Source organism: Leptopilina boulardi, unplaced genomic scaffold (genome assembly GCF_019393585.1).
Source record: "Leptopilina boulardi isolate dan_hultmark-lab unplaced genomic scaffold, ZJU_Lbou_2.1 LbouV2_229, whole genome shotgun sequence".
NCBI classification, from domain to species: domain Eukaryota; kingdom Metazoa; phylum Arthropoda; class Insecta; order Hymenoptera; family Figitidae; genus Leptopilina; species Leptopilina boulardi.
This window is the reverse complement of record NW_026137784.1, coordinates 795971-814996: the sequence shown is the minus strand read 5'-3', so window position 1 is coordinate 814996 and position 19026 is coordinate 795971. Positions and strand designations below refer to the sequence as shown.

General features: G+C 32.4%; 1 long non-coding RNA gene across 1 annotated transcript; it reads right to left on the bottom strand.

The window, feature by feature from the left end:
* Window positions 1-12087: 12087 nt before the first annotated feature.
* LOC127280195 (uncharacterized) lies at window positions 12088-12651 on the bottom strand. Its single transcript, XR_007842800.1, has 2 exons — window positions 12413-12651; window positions 12088-12312 (listed from the first exon to the last, which is right to left on the bottom strand). It is a non-coding gene; the product is annotated as an uncharacterized LOC127280195 (long non-coding RNA).
* Window positions 12652-19026: the final 6375 nt, after the last annotated feature.

Sequence of the window (19026 nt, the reverse complement as noted above, 5' to 3'; positions counted from 1 at the left end):
AAATTGGATTAAAATAAGAAGCGTTGCAGCTTATTTTAATGCCTTTTAATTTTCCGTGTAAACATTAGTTACTGTGGCATTAGTTACTGTGGCATTAGTTACTATGGCATTAGTTACTATGGCATTAGTTACTATGGCATTAGTTACTGTGGCATTAGTTACTGTGGCATTAGTTACTATGGCATTAGTTACTATGGCATTAGTTACTATGGCATTAGTTACTGTGGCATTAGTTACTGTGGCATTAGTTACTGCGGCATTAGTTACTGTGGCATTAGTTACTATGGCATTAGTTACTATGGTAACAGTTAGTTACTATGGCATTAGTTATTATCACAGAAAATTAAAAGGCATTAAAATAAGCTGTAACGCTGATTATTTTAATCCAATTTTGCTTATTTTAATACCAAAATGGATTAAAATATAAGCAAAATTGGATTAAAATAAGAAGCGTTGCAGCTTATTTTAATGCCTTTTAATTTTCTGTGTACTAATTTGAATTAGTGACTCACTTTTTGCTTCTGAATTAGTAAAATTTTACTAATTATTAGTAACTTTTACTATAACAATTAGTAAAATTTAACTAATTCAGAAGCAACAATTGAGTCACTAATTCAAATTAGTTACCATTTTTGCTAATTCAGATTTAGAGAGTAAAAACGGTTATCGAAATAAGACTTTGCTATGATCAAAGTTGTTCTAACAGTGGTAAAAAAAAAAAGGGAAGAATGAAGAGCGAAGAGGGAAATGGCGAGTGAAAGTAAATATACGAACAACGCGCCCTGCCCTCACATTTTACGACAACTCGAGCATATACACACTGGACACACCAATACAATTTAATATTGGATGCAAACCGCGTCATTAGATCCAATACAGATTCTCTCTTTTATATATATGTAATCTGAACCAAGTGATCTAACATTGTTTTTAGAGTATAGAAAATTTTTAAATTTGAAATTTCTTTTCTTATTTCTTCAACTAGCGATATATTTGCACAAAGAGAAAATAAAAATGTTTATTGAAGAGAAACTATATAGTCTTCGAGTTAAAAAAAAAAATGATTTAATAGATATACACATTCAATAGAAAGAGAGAGAGAGACTATGAAATTGCGAAACTCTAAAAGAGACCATCGGTTATGCGGTACGATCGGCGTCGATTGTCACTTAATAGCCACTCTTCGTGTTATAGAATGCGCGATATCTAATGTAGACTCCATTCTAGAATACTTTATCTACTTTCGATTCAGACAATCCCGACAAGTTAATGATTGTTGACAGAATTGAATAAGGAAACTTATTTATCGATGGGGAAAACTCACTGCTCTATAATCGGACATTACAATTTTAAGCTTTCTTCCTGTCTTAAATTACTTTAAAATTCTCTTTATGTAAAACAAATTTTTTTCAAATAGCAAAAATTCCTCATTAATCTAATATGAAGTTGCAAATATAATATGAAATTAGATTGCTTTTTTTTTAAAATATGATCGTAGACGCATGCTTCCTTATTCATTTAGATGAATGAGTGAAGATTATTTCTTCCTCTCATCAACACCTTGAGCGCGCTCCAGTTTTAGCCAGACAACGCCTTCAATCTCTGTCAGACTATTCACGACCAAACCCTCTCTTTCGAAATTACAATGTTGAGTTTAACCTTTCACAAAATCAATCCTGAAATGGCATCATCCTCTTGGACATATAACTGCTTATTAACATACCGGACATTGACCGTATTGAAGCGAAAACTTTTTCACGATCAATAAATTACATAATTAGTTTGCTATGTTTTTAATAAAACACTTCTTTTTTTTTTTAGAAAATTAACTAATTCTATGATTATTTAAAAATTGTCAATTTAAATTATTATAATAACTTATTAATATGGATATAAAAGTGTAGGGTAATCATCTTTTTTTTTTTTTTTCATCCATTAAAAGACCATGAAGAGAAGACGAATTTATGAGGATCTGATGCAAATGAATTTTTTTTTTTATTCAATGAATTGAAATTGTGAAATTTATAATTTAATTGGATATAGTTTAAATGAATTTTTTGACATAAATGGTCCTGCATTTTGGATACTTAATTAAATTTGGACAAATTTTTATTAAAACTGACCTGAATATTGTGTGAATTATGTCTAAATTAATTAAAGGCCGGCGAAATGGATTAATTATTATTGTTAATTTACAATTATATAGCTTTAACTATTTATTAAAAAGAATGCTTTTAAATTGGTATTTTAGAAATGGCTAAACTTAACAAAAGTTACTAAAACAGTATAAGAGAAGCAGATACAAAGCGACTTCAAATGGGGTTTTGTGTCTTTTAAAATTCTGTTCTTTCTTTTGTTTTAAAAATTGAGGTCAAAAATTAGTTTGAATATAATAAAAAATAGTTTTTGCCATGGCAACGGTTGCTATGGTAAAAGTTGTCATAAAATTGGTTGCTATGGACCTATGGAAATGGTTGCCATGGTAACGGTTGTCATGGAAACAGTTGAAATGAAAACAACTACTATGGAAACGGTTGCTATTGATCTATGGAAACAGTTGTCATAGTAACGGTTGTTATGGAAACGGTTGCTATGGACCTATAGAAACAGTTCCCATAGTAACGGTTGTCATGGAAACGGTTGCTATGGAAACGGTTACTATGGAAACGGTTGCTATGGAACCGATTGCTATGGAAACGGTTACTATGGAAACGGTTACTATGGAAACGGTTGCTATGAACCTATGGAAACAGTTGCCATAGTAACGGTTGCTATGGAAACGATTGCTATGGAAACGGTTACTATGGAAACGGTTACTATGGAAACGGTTACTATGGAAACGGTTACTATGGAAACGGTTACTATGGAAACAGTTGCTATGAACCTATGGAAACAGTTGCCATAGTAACGGTTGCTATGGAAACGGTTGCTATGGAAACGGTTACTATGGAAACGGTTGCTATGGAACCGATTGCTATGGAAACGGTTACTATGGAAACGGTTACTATGGAAACGGTTGCTATGAACCTATGGAAACAGTTGCCATAGTAACGGTTGCTATGGAAACGATTGCTATGGAAACGGTTACTATGGAAACGGTTACTATGGAAACGGTTACTATGGAAACGGTTACTATGGAAACGGTTACTATGGAAACAGTTGCTATGAACCTATGGAAACAGTTGCCATAGTAACGGTTGCTATGGAAACGGTTGCTATGGAAACGGTTACTATGGAAACGGTTGCTATGGAACCGATTGCTATGGAAACGGTTACTATGGAAACGGTTGCTATGAACCTATGGAAACAGTTGCCATAGTAACGGTTGCTATGGAAACGATTGCTATGGAAACGGTTACTATGGAAACGGTTACTATGGAAACTGTTAGTATGGAAACGGTTACTATGGAAACAGTTGCTATGAACCTATGGAAACAGTTGCCATAGTATCGGTTGCTATGGAAACACTTGCTATGAACCTATGGAAACAGTTGCCATAGTAACGGTTGTTATGGAAATAGTTGCTATGAAAACAACTACTATGGTTTAATTCTCATTCTGATTCATCAGTTCCATGTCAAATTCTCAAGAAACCTGTATAATACTGCGGTGAATGCAGATTGTGAGTGTTGATGGTAGACATGTTCCACTATTAATTAGTACTCTACCATCGCACCAGTGGCATTAGCCTGATGTTCTCTCTCTCTCTCTCTCTCTCTCTCTCTCTCTCTCTCTTTTTCCTCCAACGAATCGAAGGAGATTGATTCTGAGATGGATCCAAAAGCACTTCACCACGAAGAGAAAGAGAGAAAGACAAAGATGATTCTTCAAGGAAGAATAAGTCTTTCATCTGATCATATAAATCCTTAGAAAAATCTCCATCTTGAAGGACCAACTTGACCGTTAGGAGCTTCTTTGTATATATATATATATCTTATTGTCCTGTCAACGAATGGACTACTACTTTTATTGTTTTCTATCCGTTATCATTGACTTTAAACGAAATGGCGTCTTTAAATAATTTATTTTCCGATTAACCAAATTTTTCTTTATTATATTATTATTATTGATATTTTAAAAAAAGTTCTCATACTGGAAGAGGGTTTTCAGAATATTGCATCATTTGGAAAAGATTGGCGGAAGGTAAAATCGTGGACAAATTAAGGAACTGGATCGTCAAGCTATATATATATATTGCAAACACGGCCTCATCTGAAGTTGTATCCAGTCTATCCAAGTAAGCAACTCTGTACCTAAAAGACGTTGGCTGCTCTCTTTCGTAATTGGGCGTGTATCTTGTAAATGTCCCACGAGTTGAATTCTAACTTCTATTTTACTCAATTTATTTTAACAAAGTCAAATAAGTAACCAACTGGAATAAATTGACAGTAACTAATCTCGACTTTTAACGAAAGAATGTATTAGAGTCTGAAATTATAGTAAATGATTGGTGTCCATGACTTTCTTAGTGTTTCTGTTAAATTTTATACTTTATTTTTTTCCGTTGAATTCAAATTCAATTTTCGAAAAAAAAATTACTAAATTTGTTATCAATAGAAATGAGAATTAATGATTTTTATTATCAATCTAATTAATTAGTGTCGAAGTGAACTCGTTTTGCTCGAGTGATGACAAGTAAAAATTAATTGATATATTAGCAGATAACAAAGAAATAAATCGGTGCAATGATCGATGGACTGAATGATGAAGGACATGTTTTTTGCTCGTCGTTTGAGCTTTTTTACACCAGGTGATGCATTTTTCATTTTTCAAATGTCTTTTTAAGATTCGCCAATAGCGGAACAGAGACAGAATGAAAGAGAAAGAATGAATCGACCTTCATATCATGGCCATCTTTATATATATATATTCAACGAAATTTATATTTCAGTCATCGTAAATTAACATTATATATGATCCTAAAGATCACAAAATTCCTCTGGATTCATTAAAACTTGTACTTATTTGACTTTAAATAATACTAATTTGTTCCTTTGAATTAATTTCCATTACAAAATTAACAGATTTAATAATTTGTTATTTCTTTCTTTTATAAAAATAAAACTACCAGTGAAGGGAAAAAACTTTCAAAATGGTGGAACATTTAAACTAATTTTTAATTACAGATTAGATAATGCATGAAGAAAAAAGTGACGCAAAAGATTAATATAAAAATGATTTAGAAGATTATATATAGTGATTTTAAAAATAGAATGCCTAGTGTAAAATTTGATAGGTGCCCATCAAAATTTCTCGAAATTTTCAATTTAAAATAGAAGCTGTGTATGGTAGCAAGATGTTTTAAAGCCTTTGGCAATATCAGAAGTGTACCACCCATTGCGCTGTGGTCATCAAAGTTTAGCTCTCACTCGCATACCTTTTACAAAGGCACGCACTTACTTTGCGGAACATATACTTGAGGGCCATTGGTACGCTTTGGGTTAATTATAGTATGCCATGTTTTCAAAGGTGGAGGTCAAAGCTCAGTTAAAAAGCGATTTAATTAAGCCGTAAGGATTCACGATGAAGATTCGTTCTTTAAAAAAAATATTTCACCCTTTTAATAATTGAAAAGTGATAAATTATTAGAACTATTAAACAAAGTAATTTTTTTTTTTGTCAATAGCCGAAGTGGTTAAGGCGTAGATTTGTTTGAAACACATCGTGTCAGTGTTCGATTCACGCTGTTAATAATTTGTTTTCCTTAAATACTTTTTTTGCTAATATCGATTTTGTAATTTTTGCTTATAACTTTGAAGAGTTATTTTTATTGGTTTAAATATTTGATGTACTCCCACTTTAGTAGTTCTACACGTAGGAGGGTTGAACGATATGATCTTCTAAAGGAAGATCGCCTTCCAGCTTCCGAGTTTGAAAGTATATAGAAAGGCACCATGCAGAGAATAGCGATCTCACTATTCTAGCTGCTGGATCATCAAGATTTTGCCGAGTTGTTTTTTTTTTTTTCCTACTTTTTTTTTCTACTCTCCGCATCGAGAGCTTCCTATAAACTGCAGACGTGTGGGCAGATGACGGATTGGATCTTCGAAAACCTCATTCTATGCTTGACCATCAACATTCTTTATAGATATGATGATTATTATCTCTATAACATTACTTTCTTCACGAGCACACGTTTATTATTAGATCAAAAAAAATTCTCCATTTTATTGAGAACACAAATTTTCATGTTAATCATTAAAATAAAATCTTTTAGTGAAAATTTCTTTTTTAATTTTATGACACCCTCTCTTTGAATCCTAGACGAAACAACCTACGCATCTTGACTCGTGAAAGCAAATTCATTCCTGTATCACGAATGCTAATTAAATTTATGCGTATGAATTGAAAACGTTTGGTTTATGAATTCACTAATCAATTTAAAATAAAATTGAAGGCTCGATATCTGAAAGAGGGAAAGTGGTTTTAATGCGATGAGTTTAAGTACCAATTTCACATTCGTTATAACTAGAGCTGCAATTCCGGAAAGTGAATAACTTAATGTTGATTTAAAAAAAAAAAAATTACATCTCAAATGATGCATAAACTGATAAAATACATATAGGAGAATTTCCTCAGATTAAAAATTAAGTATACTAAAAATAGTGAAAGTGAAAAAGTCATTTGACATATTGCCCTCTTGGTTAAATTTCAAATTATTTATTAAAACGAATTATATTCACAGAAAGATTTTTGAAAAAAAAAAAAAAAAAAAACTGGAGTATTACGATTTTGTCGCCGGAAATCAATCTGATATCACGATTTTAATCGGGAACCAGGAAATCCAAAGATCCTGTCGAGCAAGGAAAACACGAAACCATGAATTCCTGAGGGCATCACGTTCAGCCAATGAAGAAACAGAACAACGACACTGCCACCCGCCAGGAAAGTCGTGGATTGCTTTAAAGTAGATACTGTTAAGGTAATCTTCGTTGTCCATTCGCAACGGTTCTCCAATAGTGAACGTGTGCGACGCTGGCACGTGCCCCAATGCAATTCTTCACTTTATTGAAAGATTGGTCTCTCGATTTTCGCGTTGACGCTTTTACCTCACGATTCTAATTCTAATTTCATTAAATTCCCATTGATTCCAGCCTATATATATATATATACAAGAGCATTTTTCTCCTTGTTACACAGAAATTATTGTAAACATAAGTTTTTTTATATTTAAAGATTTTTCTAAAACATTGTAGCAATGTATTTTGAAATATTACAAATTGGATTACTGTATAAAAAGCTGTTTTTTGACGAAGTAGAATTCCAGGTTTATGGAATTTTTGGTAATCCATAAAATTTTGGTACTTTATCATTTATATAACTAAATAAAAAAAAAAATTAGTAAGAGAAGCAGGCGCAAATCGCCTTCATCGAGGATTTTGTGTCTTAAAATTTAGGTCAAAAATTGGTATGCATATGATAGAAAAATAGTTTGCCATAGCAACGGTTGCTATAGAAACAGTTGTCATGGAAACAGTTGCTATGAAAACAACTACTATGGAAACGGTTGCCATGGAAACAGTTGCTATGGACCTATGAAAACAGTTGCCATAGTAACGGTTGTCATGGAAACAGTTGCTATGGTAACGATTATCATGGAAACGGTTGCTATTGACCTATGGAAACGGTTGCTATGGAAATGGTTGTCATGGAAACAGTTGCTATGGCAATAGTTGCTATGGTAACGGTTTTCATGGAAACAGTTGCTATGGACCTATGAAAACAGTTGCCATAGTAACGGTTATCATGGAAACGGTTGCTATAGAAACGGTTGTCATGGAAACAGTTGCAATGAAAACAACTACTATGGAAACGGTTGCCATGGAAACAGTTGCTATGGACCTATGGAAACAGTTGCCATAGTAACGGTTATCATGGAAACGGTTGCTATAGAAACGGTTGTCATGGAAACAATTGCTATGAAAACAACTACTATAGAAACGGTTGCTATGGTAACGATTATCATGGAAACGGTTGCTATTGACCTATGGAAACGGTTGCTATGGAAATGGTTGTCATGGAAACAGTTGCTATGGCAATAGTTGCTATGGTAACGGTTTTCATGGAAACAGTTGCTATGGACCTATGAAAACAGTTGCCATAGTAACGGTTATCATGGAAACGGTTGCTATAGAAACGGTTGTCATGGAAACAGTTGCAATGAAAACAACTACTATGGAAACGGTTGCCATGGAAACAGTTGCTATGGACCTATGGAAACAGTTGCCATAGTAACGGTTATCATGGAAACGGTTGCTATAGAAACGGTTGTCATGGAAACAATTGCTATGAAAACAACTACTATAGAAACGGTTGCTATGGTAACGATTATCATGGAAACGGTTGCTATTGACCTATGGAAACGGTTGCTATGGAAATGGTTGTCATGGAAACAGTTGCTATGGCAATAGTTGCTATGGTAACGGTTTTCATGGAAACAGTTGCTATGGACCTATGAAAACAGTTGCCATAGTAACGGTTATCATGGAAACGGTTGCTATAGAAACGGTTGTCATGGAAACAGTTGCAATGAAAACAACTACTATGGAAACGGTTGCCATGGAAACAGTTGCTATGGACCTATGGAAACAGTTGCCATAGTAACGGTTATCATGGAAACGGTTGCTATAGAAACGGTTGTCATGGAAACAATTGCTATGAAAACAACTACTATAGAAACGGTTGCTATGGTAACGATTATCATGGAAACGGTTGCTATTGACCTATGGAAACGGTTGCTATGGAAATGGTTGTCATGGAAACAGTTGCTATGGCAATAGTTGCTATGGTAACGGTTTTCATGGAAACAGTTGCTATGGACCTATGAAAACAGTTGCCATAGTAACGGTTATCATGGAAACGGTTGCTATAGAAACGGTTGTCATGGAAACAGTTGCAATGAAAACAACTACTATGGAAACGGTTGCCATGGAAACAGTTGCTATGGACCTATGGAAACAGTTGCCATAGTAACGGTTATCATGGAAACGGTTGCTATAGAAACGGTTGTCATGGAAACAATTGCTATGAAAACAACTACTATAGAAACGGTTGCTATGGTAACGATTATCATGGAAACGGTTGCTATTGACCTATGGAAACGGTTGCTATGGAAATGGTTGTCATGGAAACAGTTGCTATGGCAATAGTTGCTATGGTAACGGTTGTCATGGAAACAGTTGCTATGGACCTATGAAAACAGTTGCCATAGTAACGGTTGTCATGGAAACGGTTGTCATGGAAACAGTTGCTATGAAAACAACTACTATACAAACGGTTGCTATGGAAACAATTGCTATGAAAACAACTACTATAGAAACGGTTGCTATGGTAACGATTATCATGGAAACGGTTGCTATGGAAATGGTTGTCATGGAAACAGTTGCTATGGACCTATGGAAACAGTTGCCATAGTAACGGTTGTCATGGAAACGGTTGCTATAGAAACGGTTGTCATGGAAACAGTTGCTATGAAAACAACTACTATAGAAACGATTGCTATGGTAACGGTTATCATGGAAACGGTTGCTATGGAAATGGTTGTCATGGAAACAGTTGCTATGGACCTATGGAAACAGTTGCCATAGTAACGGTTGTCATGGAAACGGTTGCTATCGAAACAGTTGCTATGGACTTATGGAAACAGTTGCCATAGTAACGGTTATCATTGAAACGGTTGCTATTTGTGACGGTTGCTATATTAATTGTTAGAAAAATCACATATTTATGGAATAAAAAATAAATAATTGAAAATTTAACAAAATAGATGGATTTATATATATATATATATATATAGCTTTATATGTATATGTAGAACATGGTTAAAACTGTATAAAGAAACGAAAGAATGCATTCTTCAAGGCGGGGAGTTTTAACGTCGTATAGGAATGCAACTCCCAAAGCAATTGCATCGACCATCAGTGAAAGGGTTGCGTAAAGATCGCGTTACAGTTAGATCTGAAATGCCTGTGTTATAAAATTTGCAATCCTATATCCCCTCGTTTATTCTCATGTATATTGATGCAATGATAGTATTAATATAATTTTGTCTCCAGTCGTGGTTTTATAAAATTATATATGATAGAGATTCATACACTGTTGACAACGTTCTTTGAAAGAGATTAATCATAAATATATATATGATAATATCGTTTTTTTTTTTTGCATTTTTAACGTCTGATCTATCTTGAGTCCAAAATAGGCAGCATCCAATTTTGGATCCATTGAAAGGATGATAACGGCGGGAATATATATATATAGTGAGAGTATGCATACAATCGCCTTTTATATTTATTAGCGTTTCCTGGACGCAAGTCTCTTGCTTACGTAAGACAAGCGTTTAAATGCAAATTCCTCATGCATTTGCAATCGCGGGACGCTATTTGCTCCAGAAGCCACTTGAAGATTGTCGCCCCTGGCTATATTCAATCTCTCTCTCTTTCTGAAGCTGCAACATATTATAGAGAGAATAAGGGAGACGCCCTACTATAGAATAGAATTGTTATTTTTTTTTCGTCAAAATTGAATACAAATTTCTTGAGAAAATTATTGAGGCAAAAATGTTTGTCCCATGTAGTAATATAAATTTGGTTATTGCGTTACATTGTAGAATTATTTTCACATAAGGTTGAATTTTATTTTTATAAGGTGCGACTAAATCGACTGTTTCATTATTATCTTAATAGATATAATAACATTGGTAGTTCAATATCAAGATAGACCATTTTATTTGTAGTTTAATAGATTATCTCTGATTAGGTATAGAGCTTCGGGATACAAGAAATTTATTTTTTATAAAAATTGAATTAAAAATAAAATTATAAATTTTATGTATAGAAAGTACTAAAATGCCTCAATAGTTTATCCGATTAGTTTTATTATTCGGAGGAAAATTGAAATAATGGCCAAAAAAAATTTTTTTTTTTTTTGTTTCGTTCCGGAAAAAGTGTATAATACGGTATTTAAATATATGTAAATAATGTTGAGAGGGAAATGAGAAGGGACCACCCAGGAATCGACCCTGTCGAAGTACGGTCAGTCCTTCAAGTTCATAATAAGCGGCGTTCATGTTGGATGCTCTGCGTACAAGTACGGTTCATGTAAGCCATCCGTAGATCTCGATTTATATCGATATCGATCCTTTATTGGCGTCGACATATTCGCCTCTTGGTCTCCCTTATATATATATATATATACCAATACCCATAATACCCCTTTAGATACTGAGGTGAAGGAGGTTGGTCTCTCTTCCTGTGCACGATTGGTACTTGTGTGTAGGAGTCTCTCTCCTCTCTTTCTCTCTTCCTCTGATAAAATGATACCCATAAGAAAATAGAACTCGCCGATATACGTCTCATGTCTGTAACAACTCGATGACTATTTTTCTCTTTCAGACATACTTGTACAACGACATGGATAAGGACGGAGCGACGCACAAGTGCACGTGGGCTGCGTATATATATTTTATAACAACTTGTAATTCACGATGTTTTCTTCTTAACTTAATGGACCAATTCTCACGAGCCTTTTATTCAATAACAATTTTGAATACATAGATGGTAAAAAAAAATTGAAAAATATAAAAAATTACCGACCTAGAAATCTACCTTACCGACTGATGGTAAAACAGGAAAATGAAAATATTAAAAAAATTACCGACATAGAAATCTACATTACCGACCGGTGGTAAAACAGGAAAATAGAAATATATCAAATTACCGACATAGGAATCTATGTCGGTAATTTTTTATATTTTTAGTTTTCAAAATACTGTTTTGAAAAATGAATATTTGCCAAGAATATTATAAATTTATGCTTAGCGCAATTGCACCATTCAACCCGGCTGGTTTTTTTTTGCGATTTTAGAAATCGAGCTTAAGGACACACAACGAATCGAAGACCACGTATTAGTATTTTTCTATATAACGGCGTAGATAAATCCATTTTTTTTTTTGGGAAATCCTCACCTTGAATCGTCCGACGAACTGCGTCGTTTCTCCAATGACAAATAAATACTATTTGTCATTGAAGAAAAAAAAAAACTTGCTACTTTTTTTTTTGCATTTCATTCGTGACTGATACAATACATTTTTGTTTTAGTAAAATAAATTTAATTCACTATCGTACATTTATATACATACAAATATTTAAATATTAAAAAATAATAAATATTTTAAAGCTTAAAATAAATTACATATTTGTGAATTAAATTTTAAGAATTCTTATTTAAATTATTTACAAAATAAGTTAATGAAACTAATGTTAAAATTGAAAATCTTGCATTGCCTTCAATATTGAGATTGAAATATTGTACTGTAATTGAAAAAAAAGAAAATTAGGATATATTACAATATTTTTTAATAAAAGAAATTTTAATTAAATAAATAAAATAATAAATACTATAAATAGTTACCGTAATTGTTTTCAGAATTCAGAACAAAATTTCAAATTTGACAATGATCCAAATACTCTACATTTTAATCCAGTGCAACATTTTTTATTTAATTTTCTGCTACATATATCTCCTCTTTTTGAACATTCTTGTGAATCAATATAATTGTTTGCTTGAACAATTGTTATAAAAAAGAAAATTACCACTAGACATAGCAAAATGTATATAATTTTCATTATGGAATAAAATTCGTCAATCAATCTATATCACTGATATTTGATAATTTAACGAATATTTCTAAACCTTTTTATAAAGACTCTTATCAAATATTATTTACATTTGAAATTTTTTTTCATTTGTCATGTAAATAAGAAATTATAAAAAAAAAATTTTTATCACTTGTACCAATAATTGAATAATTTTTATTGTTATAGAAATTTAACATATTTATAGTCCGTTGACTTTTTTTTTTACATAAAATACTTTCAATTGACTTTTTCTTAAAACCTTGAAACTAACGATGAATATGTACATAAAGAGAATTATAGAAAATTTTATTTTGGACAAAAATTAAATTTCTATATATTTTTTTTGTATTTAAAATTGAAATTAAATATTTTTTTTTTGTATATTAGAAAAAATGAAATCAACAACACACGAAGGAATGGAATCTATTTCGCAAGAATTTGAATAATATATACATATATATAAGATTCAAAGACAAGTTATAAGTGCGATGAACAGTGTCCACGCGGATATCGGTTAGCAGTTTCCTGGGAGAGTTGAGCGTCCTTGAAGTCGTTACACTCGTTGCATGCGGTACTCTTATAAATCGGATCTTGGTTTTACTTCAGTACACCCACCGACACGCCTCTCGTCTCGAACTCAACGGGCTTTGTATGGATTCCATGATTGCACCATCGTTCAATATCTTTAGTTACTTTATTGAAAAATAAAATATTATGTGTACCAATCGTTCATAAGGATGACCGGTACCCTCGATCAAATACATAATCTCACTTTCAAAATATATTTTCAATAAATATTTTACTTGTCGTCAAAACGTTTTTTTTTAGGGTTTTTGTGGCTCTCAGGCCTCATAGCCTTATAGTTTCGCTTTGGCGTCTGTCCGTCCGTCCGTCCGTTGTACTTTTCGTATGGTTGCCATGGTAACCGTTTCCTTAGCAACCGTTACCATAGCAACCGTTTCCGTAGCAACCGTTTCCATAGCAACAGTTTCCATAGCAACCGTTTCTGTAGCAACCGTTTCCATAGCAACAGTTTCCGTAGCAACCGTTTCCTTAGCAACCGTTACCATAGCAACAGTTTCCGTAGCAACCGTTACCATAGCAACCGTTTCCATAGTAACCGTTTCCATAGCAACAGTTTTCATGGTAACCGTTTCCTTAGCAACCGTTTCCATAGCAACAGTTTCCATAGCAACCGTTTCCGTAGCAACCGTTTCCGTAGCAACCATTACCATAGCAACCGTTTCCATAGCAACAGTTTCCATGGTAACCGTTTCCTTAGCAACCGTTTCCATAGTAACAGTTTCCATAGCAACCGTTTCCGTAGCAACCGTTTCCGTAGCAACCGTTTCCATAGCAACCGTTACAAAACAAACTGTTTTTCTTACAAAAAATTTGCGCGTTGTTTCTTGCTGTTAACAACAAAAAATGTTGTTTTGTTCACAAGTCCAATTTGGGTATTTCCCAAAATGAGCTGTTTTGTAGAGACTACAACTGCAGTTTGTAGATAACACAAGAAATTTTTTTTGCTTGTACTGTCAACTTTTTTTAATTTCAATACCTTAATTTTTGCTTTCATATCAAATTTGGGGGAAAACTTATTTAATTAAAAAAAAACGATCAGAAAAAAATTGTAATTATGTAATTAGAAACTAATTTTTTTCAAAATTTTTTTGTGACTTCCAAATGATGCGATAATTTGGAAAGATAATTAATAGAAACTCAACTACCGAATCTAGCAAAAGTTGCTTTCATCTCTTTAAGTATAAATTTCATTCCCTCTCAATATATATATATATATAACATATAAACTTTGTTAATTATTTCTCAAATCATAAAGGGCCTTTTGTATTATCGAAACCAAAAAAAGTGTGTAACGAAAGATTTAATTATCGATAATAATGACTTCTTATTAACTCGTGAAAAAGTGAGTTTATAAATTAAGAAATGTTTCAAACAATTAATTTACCAATAGATTATTGATTTTAAAAAAAATGACATTATAAAACGATAAAAAAACAAATTTAACTTTTTTGGTAATTATATCCAAAAAAAAAAATTATTCATCCACATTTCTTAAATTTTTAGAAACAAATGTCCAGAAAATTGTGAAAGAAATCTTAACTAAGATTCGTTTACAGTTAATACGCATGTTTGAGCAAAATTTTACGCAATAAATTCAGATTTATGCAAATGGACAATTTTCCCGTGGTATTTACGATGGTGTTATAATTACGAAATTGTGGCATCAAATATAAGCAAACGCGCGAGCTAATCAAAATTAATTAATCCAAAAAAATTTTAAACCCTTTGAAAAAAATTAAAATTTTGTTTTTTACAAAAAAAAAACTTCTTTACAATAAATTTACTAATTTTAAGAATATTTAATAAGATAATAAATTTTTTTTTTTTTTTCATTGATATACCAAAACATTAATCATATAATCATCTCATCTTACTTGTTGGAAAATGATTAGTTAATTAAGAGGCGCATAAATTACGCGACTATTCACAACTCTCTGTTTATATATTTATACTATACAATGAGTTATTAATGCTATTTTAATAATAGCAAAATTTATGTCCGCCTTTCCTTTCTCAGAAACAATGTAAAATGAACTTATAATACATTATTTTAGACATATTGAAAATGTCTGTTATTCGAAACGAAAAAAAAAATGATATAATATGAAAAAAATTAATTCATTTACGAAATCGCATTCTTTTTCGACGACGGAAACGGAACGTTTGAAAAAAATAAAAATGGTTTCATGACTAAATTACGGAAGAAACTGGTAGTAAATTAAATGTTTTATGTAAATTTTTTAGTGGCAGGCAATGAGGTATTTTTTTTTTTTTAAAGAAAAAGAGAGAAGCTGAATTTCTTAGTAGATGTTGATAGTATAAAATGTTACTTAATCGATGATTAAATATGTGTATACGCACTACCAGATGAGATCCAGTTTTTATGCTCTGTATTTTTCTAAATTGTGCAATTTTCGTTAATTCATGTTAGTAAATTTGACTTGCGCGTGAATTTTATGATGTAGTATTAAAGAAAAAGTATTTTTTTTTAAAATTTAAATTCATTCGTTCATTAATTTTTAATTTTTATTTAAATCTATTCTTTTTTTATTTTATTATATTTTTTATTTATTTCAAAATTTACGTTATTTTTATGTTACTTTTTAGGGTTTTTGTGGCTTAGGCCCGAAAGCTGTATAGTTTCGCTTTGGCATCCGTCCGTCCGTCGTATACTCGTATGGTTGCCATAGTAACCGTTTCCATAGCAACCGTTTCCATAGTAACCGTTTCCATAGTAACCGTTTCCATAGTAACCGTTTCCATGACAACCGTTTCCATAGCAACCGTTTCCATAGTAACCGTTTCCATAGCAACCGTCTCCATAGCAACCGTTTCCATGACAACCGTTTCCATAGCAATCGTTTCCATAGTAACCGTTTCCATAGTAACCGTTTCCATAGTAACCGTTTCCATAGTAACCGTTTCCATACTAACAGTTTCCATAGTAACTGTTTCCATAGCAATCGTTTCCATAGCAACCGTTACTATGGCAACTGTTTCCATAGTAACCGTTTCCATAGTAACCGTTTCCATAGTAACCGTTTCCATAGTAACCGTTTCCATAGTAACCGTTTCCATACTAACAGTTTCCATAGTAACCGTTTCCATAGCAATCGTTTCCATAGCAACCGTTACTATGGCAACTGTTTCCATAGGTTCATAGCAACTGTTTCCATAGCAACCGTTTCCATAGCAATCGTTTCCATGACAACCGTTTCCATAGCAACCGTTTCCATAGCAATCGTTTCCATGACAACCGTTTCCATAGCAATCGTTTCCATGACAACCGTTTCCATAGCAACCGTTTCCATAGCAATCGTTTCCATGACAACCGTTTCCATAGCAATCGTTTCCATAGTAACCGTTTCCATAGCAACTATTTACTGTTACTGTTTTTATAAAAAATGAATGAAAATAAGCAGTAATTAATAACAAACAATGTTTTTTTTATTTTATATGAAAAAATAAATTATGATATACTTCCCATAATTTCTAGTATTTTATCTATATAAGAACACGGATGTAAAGAAAGGCAAAACGATAGATCAATTTCTAATTCTTTTGAAGATTGATCTTTTTCCATGTGATTAATTGAAGCAGTCTGCTTTCACCCTCACGTGATCTTTTTTTTTATCATTGCATGAGCTCCCTTTTTTGAATTGACAAGTAATAATTCATATAACTATCTACGATTTCAAATACTGATTTGTCTTTCACGCTGAGAGCTGCGAAAGGTGTTAATTCGATTCACTAATTTGATTAAATATCTTTTTTTTTTTTTTTTTTTTTTTTTGATTAATGGCATATATTATATGTTTTAATTTATCTGTTTTTATAATTAAGTCCTTACAATGTTATTTCAAACCAAATGATTTAAATACAATATCAATAGAATTATTATTTATAAAATAATGTTTTTAAAAAATTAGTAATAATTTTTATTTATTTTTTCTTTGTTTGAAACTATATTTACTAGATAGACGCATATGTAAATGTTATTTTTTGGGAAAAATGAGAGACTTTGCGATTAACTTACCAAACGAGTTTTAGTGAAAAAATGGTGAATTTATAAACAAGTGTGTAATAAGTATTTACGTCATTAAATTTTTATGATTTGAAAAATCAGGCGTGATTGTAATTTATGAGTCAGTTCGAACTCCTTTCGATATATTATGTTCTACTGTGATAATTGACTTGTGATAATTATTTCTTTAATTATCACTACTATATATAAACGTAAAAGTCATACGTTTTAATTAAAAATTGTAATATTATATAAATAAAAATCATTCATCAATAAAGCAGTGATGAATTTTTATTTTCACTCAGAAATTGATATTAAAAACATTGTAATCAAGTGGTGAATAGTTGTCAACTGGATAGAGTCATTTACCGACTGTTGATAATAAAGGAATCAACTTTATCCTCAGTCGGTAAGGTAGATGAAAACCAAACCGATTGCAGATCTATTTTATCTTCAATCGGTAAGGAAGAAAACAAAATGCGTTACTGACTGCTGATCATGAAGTAATCTATATTATCTTCAGTCGGTAAGGTGATAATAAAGATTGCTGATAATAAAGGAATCTACTTTATCCTCAGTTGGTAATGTAGATGAAACCCAAACCTATTGCAAATCTATTTTATCTTCAATCGGTAAAGAAGAAAAACAAAATGCGTTACCGACTGCTGATCATGAAGTAATCTATATTATCTTCAGTCGGTAAGGTGATAATAAAGACTGCTGATAATAAAGGAATCTACTTTATCCTCAGTCGGTAAGGTAGATGAAACCCAAACCAACTGCAAATCTATTTTATCTTCAATCGGCAAGGAAGAAAAACAAAATGCGTTACCGACTGCTGATCATGAAGTAATCTACATTATCTTCAGTCGGTAAGGTAATAATAAAGACTGCTGATAATAAAGGAATCTACTTTATCCTCAGTCGGTAATGTAGATGAAACCCAAACCGACTGCAAATCTATTTTATCTTCAATCGGTAAGGAAGAAAAACAAAATGCGTTACCGACTGCTGATCATGAAGTAATCTACATTATCTTCAGTCGGTAAGGAAGAAATAGAGAATAGGTTTGTTCTGACAAAAATTTATACTGATTAAGTAAGCGTTAATTGTATATTACAATGCATTATGTGATCGGAATATAAACGTCGCGACATCTCATCCTACGGTGCAATGGAGAAGACTTATGGCTTATAACGACAGCTATGCAAATTTTTTGTCAGACTCTATATTATATACTTCCTGGTTGCGAATTAAGGCGCCGGCACACACGTGTTCACGAAACAGGCGAATGTCAACGTAGATACAAATGTGTTTATGTGTGTAGGGGTGTGCAGCCAACATACGGCGTTGGTTTGACATCCGCTATACATTCACTATTGCACAAGTCTTAGATATACCTTTTACACGGTATCTCTCTGTCTCATGCGGAGCGAATTCTTCGTGTGGCGCACACGCCTTTACTGTACACACCCTCGCGTACATGCGAGTGCTCCATCATCCGTTTTTATCGTCTTCTAATCGGTGAAATTCGAAGACAGTAAATTACGCCGGATAATGTATGGGCCGCGTGTGTGTTGGCGCAAAAATCACCACTAACGGTGTATATATATATGTATATATATATATACACAAGTATATATTGGAAAATTTAATGCACACACTTATCCCTATATTATTTAATAATCCGCATTTCATAGGGTATTAACTGCACGCAGAGAGGGGAATATTTTGCCTTTAGGGCGACCAGATTGCTTCTGAAAGAAACAGGAATTGCA